Here is a 12,890-nt window from a genome sequence, read left to right on the forward strand (position 1 = left end):
GATTTCATTACAAATATATTTTATAATCATATTCAGAGAGCTCCCATAGTGTCCATAACGGGGTTGAAGACTAATAGTGCCCATATCTTAGCCTGGCTAACGTCAGAACTCGTCTCATTGAGACGTGGGTCTGGGAACCACATGTTCATTTTCTCGTATTTGAGGCGTGGTTTACGAATGCCCAGAGCTGTTTCTTGGGTGCTACGAATGTCTATCAAATGCGCCTGTACGTAGCTCATAGCCAATCGTTTCCATTATACCAGATGACGTATGTAGGGCGACAGAAATTAGACGAGGAAGAAGACGATGGGTTAGAGATTTATGTGTACACGATGGCGTTCAGTGACTATTGACTATAGGCTGCATCGAAAGGTAACTTCGCGTCTGCTGCCATGTTGGTATAAACAAACTGCTTCGGTGTGTCGCATAGACGTCGTCATCGTCTTGCTGCTCCCTCCCCGTTCTGTGATTGGTCCCTTCGCTGAGGCTAAAATGGCCCTGTCCCAAATGGCGCACTGCATGCGGACTTTCGGTCTCGTGGACTTAAATTGCGCATGCCTTCCGAGTCTACGAGTCCGTAGGCCGTCCCATTTAGCATTTTAACGCTCTGAAGTGTGCTCAGCAGCGCCCACTTTGTACCCTTGAAGCCCACATAGATGCAGGCTCCACGCACTTTAACTACCCAGGAATCCTTGCGAAATGTCAATCAGAAAACGGATGCGAGGAGATTTCGCTCCTGGACTGTTAACATGGCTTTATGATATAAGCGTAAATTTTACCAGTTGTTACTTACAGTTTATACAAACATTATCGACCAGTGTTTGATATCTCAAACATAATAATAGCGTGTTAAATAATACGATCGCATTATGATTCATTACATAAATAGAACCGAATGTCATGGCTTTACTGAGTCATATAAACGTAGTATGAATATTGAAACCTATACATTTTTCTTAAACTCATTTACATTTTAATTTTGTGTTAAATTGAACATTATGTATTATTATGTATTATTTAATAAGTTCATACATCAGGAAATTGTTGGGAGTTCCACGCTGCCTCAGCAGAGTGGGACTTTATAGTAAAGGAGTATTGAAGCTGCCAGTCAGTGTTGCCAGATTGGGCGGGTTCCCCCCCAATTGGGCTCCTTTTGGTCACGTCTGACCGGAAAAAAATGCATTGGGCGGGTCTTTAAAATTTGGGCTGGTTTTTTGATGCAACGGGCGGGTTTTTATTTTTAACTATAAACAGTATTATTTTTACGTTTTTCATGAAAACGAACTATAAAATAAATTATATAATGTAGAATGACGTTTAAATTAGGTATGGTTCAGGTTAGCCAATAAGGTTCAGGGGAATCCTGTCCAATTGGACTTCAAACTTGATTGGCGGGTTTTTGAAGGCTAATATCGTTCTATTCGTTATATCGTCATAACTGCATTTATCATCATCATCATTCATTATTAACATGCCAAAGTGGGGTAAATATAAAAAGTCCTACAGAAAGGAATGGGAGAGCGACCCGTCTCTGAAAACATGGATTGCACCCGTGGTAGGCGATGAGTCAAAGGCATTTTGTAAATACTGTCAATCAGAAATCAGAGCACAGTTCAACGATTTGAAAGAGCATGCTAACACAAAAAAAACACAAATCGCGCTGTGCACCAAGTGTAAAATCTTTTACTGTGCCAGCGGGAGCAGCAGTGTAGTGTCCGATCAAAGATGACCAAAAGCGCCGGGAAATTAGAATCGCTGCCTACATTGCTTGTCACAGTTCAATGAATGCGGTGGACGATTTGTCAGACATTTTGAAAGATGAGATGGGAACATTCCAAATGCACCGGACAAAGTGCACAGCTATTATCAAATCTGTCCTTGCGCCACACTTCAGAGAAGAACTTGTGGAGGATATTGGTGAGTCTCCATATTCCCTGTATCTCGATGAAAGCACTGACATATCCGTGAACAAACTTCTTTGCATTTGTGTGAAATACCATTCAAAAAAACACAGCAAGTTTGTCAGTACATATCTTGGACTTGTGGAGCTGACAGATGCTGATGCTAAAGCCATATCAGACACTGTTGTTCATTTTCTATAAAAGAACGGCCTGCAGATTAAAAACATGATGGGCATTGCCACAGATGGTGCCAGCGTAATGGTTGGAAAAAAACACTCGGTTTTCACCCTACTTAAACAAATACAGCCAAACCTGCAGCTTATTCGCTGTGTTTGCCATTCACTTGACATTGTTGCAAATAAAGCAATGAAGCTTCTTCCCAGCAACATAGAATACATGGTTAGAGAAACCTACAACTCGTTCGCTCATTCAGCAAAGCGGCAGTATGAATACAAGAACATATACAAGAACGGGGGCTGCCCCTTGAAATTAATAAGTCCAAGCTGTACCCGTTGACTTGTGATGGCTGACTGCATTAACCGCATTGTGGATCAAAAAGAGGCCCTAACATTGCACTTTAACATGGCTTCAAGTACAGAACACTGTTATACTGCCCGGCTTTTAAAGGAAATGTACAACGACAAAAGTACAGTAATCTCCTTTACATGTGCTTTCTTCACCTGTTCTGATGGAAATCAAAGCTGTAAATAAATGCTTTCAATTAGAAACAGGAAACACTCTCGGTGTATTTAGAGACTTGGAAAGGATCTTTTCTCGTGCCCCATTGGTACATTAGAATCGCAGTGGAGGAATGTGACAGCCGCAAGCTTCTCTGATGATCAGGGGCCTCATGTATCAATCTTGCGTACGCACAAAATCTTTGCTTACGCCAGCTTTCACGCTCACGGTCGGATGTACTAACAGTGAAATTAACGTGAGAATGTGCGTTCCTCCACGCCAATTTCATGTCTGGCTTACGTACATTTCTCATAGTTTTTGTCCGTTAGCGAATCTTACAGGCAATGAAGTTAAGTTGCAAACATTACACAACGAATTGTTCTACAAGTCTATCGCACTCCCACCTGTGGGAAGCATTGCTATTAATTTGCAATTTATAAAATAATTTACATATATTGTCACACTAGCCTTATGGGAATATTCTATCAATTATGCAATTAAGTAAGAAGATATAAAAACATATGCAAATTGATACAACCCTTAGTCTATGGCAATGGCAGCTTTGGCCTTATTAGAGGACATTGCTATGGCAGAATCCGAAGAGAACGAGTTTTTAGGGACCACAATGATTTTCTGGCCCAGGATGATGACTGGCTTATCAGCCGTTTCAGATTTGCAAGGGCTATCCTCTTGGAGCTCTGTGTTGAGTTGGGTCCGAATCTAGAGAGAGAGACAGCGAGGAGCCACGCAATACCCGTTCCCTTGCAGGTGCTGACAACACTTGCTTTCCTGGCAACTGGTTCTTTCCAAAGGGAACTGGCAGACCATTCAGGAATAAGCCAGTCGTCTTTGAGCCGCGCAATGCCAGCGGTATGGGTCGGGATCATCCGCATGTCTACCAGGTATATAAGGTTCCCATATGATGCAGTTGATCAGCCAAACATTAAAATGCAATTTTGCAGCGATAGCTGTTTTCCTAATGTAATTGGAGCGATCGACTGCACACACATTGCTATAAAGGCGCCATCTGAAGAAGAATTTGCATATGTGAATCGGAAACATTTCCATTCAATAAATGTGCAGATAATATTGGTTACCTTCGTGGCAGTCCTGTAGTAAATCCGAGTCTCCCACAGCAACAGATACTACTCCAGAGAGTAAAGTGTCACCCATAATTGAGGCAACTCTCTGCTCAAAGGGTGTAAGTTCATCGACCCCTTTACCACTGCCCGTTCTGCCCACACTTTGTCGGTGCGCAGCAGTTCTCCATTTAACGTCCACCTTTATATCAGACCATTTCTTTTTTAGTCCATTTACAGTGCGACTTTCAGATCCCACAGCATTGACGGCATCAGCCAAACTCTCCCACTCATATTTTTTCCTTTTGTTATTAATTCCGAAAACAAAGTTCCTAATATTTTTTTTTCTCGTTTCTACCTCCGATAGTAGCACCTCCGATTCACTTTCTGTAAAGTTTCACTTCTTGCCGCTTGCTTTAGCCATTTTCTTACTCCTTTCTTTTGCCAAAGTGGACTCATTACCATATTTAAATGTATTTAATTAAGGGAAGAGACTGGATGGGGCGTTGTGCTCGTGCATGTGCGCTAATTTTTTTCCGTTAATTGGGATGTACAAAGAGAATATGGGATCCTTCGTACGCAGAGATTCATACATCTGTTTTTTTTTGTGCGTACGCACATTTACAGCTTTGTCCGTACGCAATGTTTTAGTATGAATTCAACGCAAGTCTTTGAACATGAGGCCCCAGGACATTGACAAGTTTTGGCTTGAAGTCGAAGCGTTTAAAGATGCAGGGGGGCACAAGTGTTTCCAGGAATTGGCACAAGGTTCCATAAGACTTCTTGTTCTGCCTGTTTCCAATGCCCATGTTGAGCAAGCATTTTCCCTCGTCTCGCTTTTAAAAGATGACGCTAGGAATCGTATGGGACTACCGCTACTCTCCAGCATCATGGATGTGCGCAATGGCCTGGTCAGAAATGGCTTTACCTCGGCAACGTTCAAACCTCCCAGGCAGTTGCTGGAGAGATTTGACTCAACGATCTATTAATCTATCTGGTTGTGACTGTACAAAGTTGGTTCTATAATTTTATAGTTCTATAATTGTTCTATAATAGAGACGTTTTCATCAGTTCTGCGGAGATTCTCTACGTTAACTCCATATTAAAAGGTAAGCGTGTTTATGCTATTATAGCACACTTTTATTTTGCTGTACAATTCTGATGTCATGTTTGATCATTTCTTAAACCTAATAACATATAGGCTACAGGTAGCTGATGCAGTGTCTAGTGACGATTCAGTGTATCATTCAGTCGTTATTTTATTTAAAATTAAAAGAAGGAAAAAAACGAGAATTCATCTTGATTCGCCCAGTGGTCTATAAGTGGCACCTCCTAAAGTGCCTCCTAAATGGCACAAGGCAGGCCCAGCTCAAAGGAGGAAGCTGGTAGTCAACGAGGTGCGAAAGCAGGAGGAGAGGATGAGATGTATAAAGGCCATTTCCCAGGCCAAGCAGGGAGAGTGGATGAGATGGGAGAGTGTGGAACAACGCAAAATGGGCTGGCAAGACCTTTGGTCAATGGAAGAGAGTAGGATCAGTTTCCTTATTAGGTCAACATATGATGTTCTCCCATCACCGCAGAACCTAAACCTCTGGGTAGGAGAGGTTCCCTCTTGTCCTTTGTGTTCATCACCTGCCATATTAAGGCACATTTTGACAGGATGTAAGGTGGCTCTTAGCCAAGGCCGGTTTACTTGGCGCCATGACCAAGTATTGCGATGTTTGGCTTTAGCATTGGAAGGCAAGCGTAGTATGACCAATAAGTTGCCGCCTGTTCTAGCAAAACATTACACGCAGAAGACAATATTCCTCCGCCCAGGCGAGCAACCACCAAGAAAAGGTGCTAACACCAATTCTCGCTTTTAAAAGATGACGCTAGGAATCGTATTTTTTTCCTTCTCTTGCTTTGACTATAGCAAGAGACATAACACACCCATTGAATCATGTTTTTGAATTATTGCCATCACGTCGCCGCTATAGAACACCAAAAGCGATTAAAGCGATTTATAAACAATGTTTTGAACCAAATGCAATAAGTCTTTTGAATAAGAGGAGCTAAAATATTTTAATTCTTATGTGTATTGTGTATTGTTAATTGTTTTGTGATTGTATGGCGAGACCAAAGACCAATTTTCAGCCAAGGCTGAACAATAAAGTACTACTAAACTAAAATTCTCGCCCAGGACAACTGGAAGCTGCTAGGGACTGGAAGATGCTGGCTGATCTTGATCAACGGCTTATTTTTCCACCTGAGATTGCCACTACTAACCTACGACCAGATATTGTTTTGTGGTCTGGATCAGCACTCATTGTTCAACTGATAGAGTTAACAGTGGCATGGGAGGATGCGGTAGACGAGGCATATGAGAGGAAGAAACTGCGGAATGCTCATCTGGCCACTGAAGCAGAACAGCGAGGATGGAGAGTCATGGTTTATCCAGTGGAAGTGGGTTGTCAAGGTTTTGTGGCACACTCTACAACCCGGTTCCTCAGAGATGTCGGATTCAGTGGCCAAGAGTTGCGTCGCACAGTAAAGAACTTATCGAATCAGCAGAAAGGAGCAGCAACTGGCTGTGGTTGAGACGGAAAGATTCTAGCTGGCTGTGTACAGGCCGCCATGCCACGGTTTCGTAGAATTCTTGAAAACTTGAAGACTCTGTTGGTTTATTTGTATAGGTTGTATAGTATGTACAGTCATTACGTTCCTGTGTATATTACGTGAATGACAGGTGGTTGGGCAGATATTGTGTTTTGCGGTAGGTGGTATGCCATACGGAACCGTTGCCACTGAAACTGCATATTAACGCACCAGTGGGGCTCGACAGCCTTAGTCAAACGGGTTGGCGCGTATGGTTGGGTTGCGGAGAGATTGTGAGATTGTGGTTAGGTCTCAGCAGCAGGAGGGATGTAGAGGTCAGAAAGCTGGGCTGAGTTGAGTGGGGTACGGAGGGGGGTGACTCTGGGACGCCAGAGTCACTGTCGAGCCCTCTTGAGGTGTCGTGGGCTAGTCGACGAAACACTGAGGACGGAAGGTGCCCACTTGAAGATCCTAGAGATGTCCCCTACTCAGCTCAATCCAGACGGTTGTCATGTGGGGACCGCACTGTGGTTGCAGCCGTTGTGTGTGCTGACGCGTGTTAGCACTAGACAGAAGGAGATTTACATCACCATATGGAAAGAAGTGTAAATAGATGGAGAAGCATAGGTTACTGTAAAGCTATGTCTTAGTTGGTGCTTATCTTGGTGAAAGCCGAGTACAAATCAGCATGAAGTTTTAACATCTACTCTCGTGTAATGGAAATCATGTACAACTGTATTGATCATTTACATAACCATGACATCTATTCTAATGCCCAGGTGGCATATAAAATTATAGAACTGTAAAAGCAGGCTGTGTAGTTCACATGGACATAAGATTTTGGAAAATAAAATAAATCCTGTTCTCGATGCTAAAGACTGTAATTTTTTTAAATGATATTTGTGATATTTTTCTAATAAAGGGACTGATGAGATGACCTTTAAGTTTATTCAGCTTCGACGTCTGAGCTGAGACCTTCTTGCTGTTTCCGGCGTGACGATCGAGTCTGTCCCAAAAATAACTCTCAATGCGCCCTCACGGACTCGCGCTAAGGGCCCTATAGGTCTGCACTACATGACGTCACCGAAGTGTGGACTCTGAGGAAGTCCACAAGTCCGGAGTGTGCCATTTGGGACAGGGCCAATCTGGTCCATGGAATCCATAGATATATACACTAGATGTCGCCTTGGGGTTCTAAGCATGCGTCAAAACCGCCGCCATCTTGGAACAGGGGTCTTGTCATAGGAAGTAGCAAGGTAACGCTGAATTCATGGATGATGCCGGACTTTTGTGCTGCGTATGGATGTTCACATGAACGAAATCTAAAAACCAGACAGCAAGGGATTATATTTCACAAGAAAGTGAAATTTTGTACATTTTTAAAAATTTCTCTGGACTCAATGATAAATACTGTCTGACCGTTGGAACGATCTAAAACAACTAGAAAATCGCATTCATGACGATTTATGGTGATTTTATTTCCGTTAGACCTTTTCCTACATTGACGCTGATGCATTAAAGAGGAGGGGCTCCCCTGTTCCATGATGGCGGCTCTATTTACGCATTCGTTCCAATGAACTGCTGTAGTCAAGGCGACATCTAGTGTATACGTGTATATCTATGCATGGAATCCAGGCTGCCTAGCAGCGTGAATAAAATCGTGCTGTGTGCAAGGCAGCATGGGAAAACCCAGGCTACCCATATCTTAAAATAATTACCAATAATAATAAGTATTTAATGCCTGAGGTGGGAAAATATGTTTTTCTTGAAGTTAAATGTCATTAATGTTGTGGGGTGTTCAGAAAAGTAATACATATTTGTAAAAAATCCAAAAATGTGTAAGTCCAAATAGTACCGGTTTCGTGGAATGACTCATTTATCACTTTAAGTGGGCTATTAAAAAAAGTGTTATTTATATGTTGAATTGTGTTTTTTTTTTAACCATACGAGCTGTAGTTTGTCTCTTAACCAAGCTCTGCATAAAACACTGCAATTTAATAAAATAGCACATATTATAAAGACTCATCATAATGCTAGTGGATGATTTGTTAATTGCATTTAATATTATCACACTTTATATTTTACAATCAGAATCAAATACATATTGTGCACAAGATTTATTAACTATTTCACAAACACAACTAATATAAACACAAATACACACATATAGCTTTCCTGTACCTCAGACAGTAGACCGTTGGCTCTTGCAACCCCAAGGTCATGGGTTCGATTCCCAGAGAAAGCAAGAACTGATAAGAATGTAAAATGTGTACCCTGAAATGCAATATAAGTCGGTTTGGATAAAAGCATCTGTAAAATGGAAAGTGGCAGAATTAAACCGGAAGTAGGAAATTAAACTATGGAAAAGATTCATATAACTATGAAAAGAACCATCAGCTTTCTTCTTTCAAAGCCCCTCATTAAGAGATGTCTACCGCTTTTTATTAAAATCTCCTTTGCATTGGAAGCAGTGTGTGACGTCTTTGAAGAAGATTGGTTCCGTGAGTTGGTGGTTGGAGTTGCGATTGACTTCAGCATTGAGTGAAGAAATTGTGCCAAACTCCTGAGGTTGTCCTTGACTCTGTTGTGGTTGAGAGAGTCCTCTCTCTCCTGAATGAGCACATGGCTGGTTGTGAGTCAAGGCCTGGTGAGGCCACGCAGGAAACCAACCCGAAGGTACCGAGAAGGGCCAAGAGAGGGAAAAGCTTGTGTAGATGCTCTATAAAGCCTGAGAAAGGTCCCACCTGTCAGGGTTGGCTTGACCAATAAGCAGGGATGGATTACTGACTGGGCCTATGGGGCCAGTGCCCGGGGGCCCTTGACTACCAAAAGTCCGGGGGGGCCCTGGGGTTTAAGGCCGCGCAATCCAGTTTGGTTCAGAAGACCCAATAACAATGAAAACAAATGTTTATAAATGCTGTAATAAATGTGTCCCATAGCCTACACAAGGCCTCTTAAGCAAGGCTCTTGGACTATGAGGGCTCCCTGGAACTTACTGTGGGGCCCTATGTGAATATGAAGGCCCCAAAACCTCTTATAGAACTATTGTCCCTATAAATATAAAATATAAAAATATATTTATTAGAACCAATCTTTGAGATTATTTTTTTGTGTGATAGGTAATGGAAAAACAGTTGTTACACAACTGTTACACGTTGTTTGAACGACTGTAAAAGATGCACCTTCAAATAAAAAAGGCAATTAAGCAGAGTGTATATTGGAAATTACAGATTTTCTTTTTTTTTTACTGGTCAAACCCAAATCTTAGTATCCAGCACTCGAAACGATTGGTCCAATCAGATTGTAAAACCTATCACCACTAGACTAGAGACGTCAAAACGATCCTCAGCATTTTAGAGGGGTGGACCTCAGTTCTTCTAGATTCGGGAGCAATTTTAAAGTTAAATGCATTAATCTAAACTTTGAGAGTTCACAAATATAAAAGCTCAAACCCATATTCAGCAGGCAGCCTGAAATCATTTTAAAATATTGGGGGTTAAAAAAAAAAACTTCCTTTGGAGATAACTGGCCCCAGGGCCTTTATAAGTCTACTCCGTCCTTGCCAATAAGAAAGGTGGAATTTCCAAGCGGGAGATTCCTCTGTTGGGAGGATTTATCTCAAGTATGGTTCTACATGGGTCTTGCCGTTTGTGTTCATTTATACTCAGATAAATATAACAAACACACGCTGCATTCTATGAGGAGGTGATGTACACTAAAGTGTGAGTCGGTGAATGAGTATCAATCAGAATGCACACAAGTTCACTTTTATTTTCACTAAATTCCCGCTATTCAATATTGCCACTTTATAAACGTTTCCTGACACACTTGCCCCTCCAGACACTCTCTCTGAATTTGTTTGGATATGGAAGTTCTGCAGTCGACGTTAATTATCTTATACATGCGCCTGTCCAGTATGGCAATAAGGCTCTTTCCAACTTCCCATTTCACATTACGCCCCATGGCAGGAATATCCTCGGACTGGACCTGTTTATGATCTGGACTGTTCTCTGCTGGCTCTGGCTTGTCTTTATGGCCGAAGATTCACCCTTTGAACCGACTCCTCACTGCACTTATCCTCCTTCTGGGTCTGGCCACAAACCCCTGTGCATGCACCGCTGGACTGACCGCATTATGACTTTACCATACAGTACACATCAGGGAGAGATAATGTAGAAGCTGGTTTGCTGTGCCGTTCTGTGTCATCCTCCATTGCCCCCTGTCACATGGTTGAGGAAAAGGATCTTACTCAACTGGTGCATGCACCCCTTGTGGCTTTCGTGTGCTCTTTCAGATCCAGTTCCCGCTCTTTTCCCGCTGGGGCCTGCCCAGGTCAGAGTTTACCAGTTACATCCAAAGCAAAGGGATTAAACGCATACAAACAGCTTACTACCATCTACAGTCAAATAGCGGCCTAGAGAGATTAAATCAGTCGCCTGAAAACTGTCTCATGGTGCGTTCACACCGGACGCGAATAGCGCGTCAGGCGCGAGTGATTTCAATGTTAAGTCAATGCAAAGACGCCTTACGCGCGTAAAAAATTGCTGCGGCGCGAATGAGGCGTAGAGCGCGGCGCGGTAGACGCGAATTTACGACTCATTCGCGCGTCAAGTTCGCGCGAATGGCGCGAATTAAGCGGCTGGCGCGTTAAGCGCGTTACGCGCGAATGATTTAGTTAGTGCTATTTGTGCATTCACGCGTTTGACGCGAATTCGCGTCTGCCGCCCGAGTTGAAAAATCTGAACTTCTGCGTCAATTCGCGCCGCGTTAACCAATCCGGAGCCTAGCTGCATGCTGCTGTCATGTGGTGAAGTATGTGGAGGCTTCAAAATTATTATTGTAATATGACTGGTTCTAATGCACAACAAAGCAAATATTTTATCACATAAAACTTGATTTCAATATATGAGACATATTCATTTTGTATTGAATGCTATTTATTCCATATCTAGATATATGAAATATTATTAATGTAAAGACAACCAACATACTGCATAAGTTCGTGTCTGGACAGTGTTGTTCGAGAGAGAGAGAAAAATCACAGGACAGATTAATCACTTTTGGAGGCTGGCTCCATTTATCATCAAAACAAAAATAAATGACAGATTAGGTGGATGAGGGCGAGGGTAGCTCCTCGCTCCGATGCTGGACAACAGGTCATCAAGCTGGGCGCGGGACAGGCGGAAGTACCGCTGAAAGCCGCCGTCATCCAGGCGCAGCTCCTGGAGCGAGCCAATGGTGAAACTCGCCACACTGGGTTCGCCTTCGAAGGGTCTGATGGACACAAATACGGCGACGATTACCCCTACGCCGCCGTTCTGCTCTCCAGAGCAAATACAGAGGGGTGACTCTCCGATGAATGCTCGATCAACATAAAAAAGATGGCCGCCAACGGGTTTCGATTCTGACGCGCGTGACGCACGTAAATTATGCTTCAATATTTTGTTTTTACGCGCGTCAGTTTCACTCTTGACACGCGAATTAACACAAAGTGGTCAAGCGTCAAACTAGACGCGGTAGACGCGAATTTGACGCGCTATTCGCGTCCGGTGTGAACGCACAGTTACACCTTAGACTTAGTGGGCTCGTTTTAAGCTAAGTGGGCTTAAAATGAGGATTCCTAGAATCTCCCAGCTGGACTGGGTTTCGTGTTCAGCGACCACACCAAAACAAGCTCCACACTTTCTGGTCGCAGTCACAGCAGGTACAAAAGCAATTTAGTCCAGTTACATTCCAGTTATCTAATGGTTCCCGTTGGCATGCCAGTCGGCTGAGGAGAGTACTGTGCCCTTCTGTTGTGGATCACACCCGGGATGCTGCGCTCCCTTCTCTCTACTGAGCTCTTCAATTCCCTTTAAGACTGGAAAACTGGAAAAGAGGGCTACTCTCTGAGAAAACAAAGGAAATTAACATTTGAACTTTCTTGCTATATTACCATCCCCATTCGAGACACGATCACACTTGAGTTGATCACCTCCCAATTTGCACATCATTCCCTTCACCCATCCCTACCTGAATTCACCCAAAATCTATATGGTTTAATATGAATAATTATCATACAGTATTATACATGTTTGGTATCATTTGAAATGTCATAGAGCGACTGGTACAAAGGTCTCATTCCCAAGGTAATAAGGTGTGGAGAGTTGGAGATATCTTGTTAACTGCTGTGGGTGTGCCCCCATCTAAATCAACTTCTGTCCCCAGTAAGTCTGGGACGGTGATTAATGCAAATTCCCACTGTGAACTCATGTTTACATTTGAAAAGAGGTTTCTGCCTTGGTCTAAGTATTTAGGGAGATGCTGAAGAAGGCTCGTGGCGATTCTTTAACTCAGACTAGCCCGTGATGTGATGTGTATGCAAAACACTTTGCATTATGTATTTTATAATGTCAAGGTTTGCATCTTCTCTCTTTATTCCAGAGCATTTGATGTTTTGTATCTATTACCTTTGAACTGATTATGAAATTGGCATGATACATTGACCTGACATAATAAATTGTAAACATTTGATTTTATTCTAACTGACTCTGAAATTATTTTCAGTAAAAACATTCGCTCACATTTAATCATGCACAGATATCATTAAAACCTTTTCATTTATGGAGTCAGGTGAAATAACGTGGTAATGCATTTGAATTTTTTTTTATTTCAT

This window comes from Siphateles boraxobius, unplaced genomic scaffold (genome assembly GCF_051911475.1).
Source record: "Siphateles boraxobius isolate OS27281-9 unplaced genomic scaffold, OSU_SipBor_1 99, whole genome shotgun sequence".
NCBI lineage: Eukaryota > Metazoa > Chordata > Actinopteri > Cypriniformes > Leuciscidae > Siphateles > Siphateles boraxobius.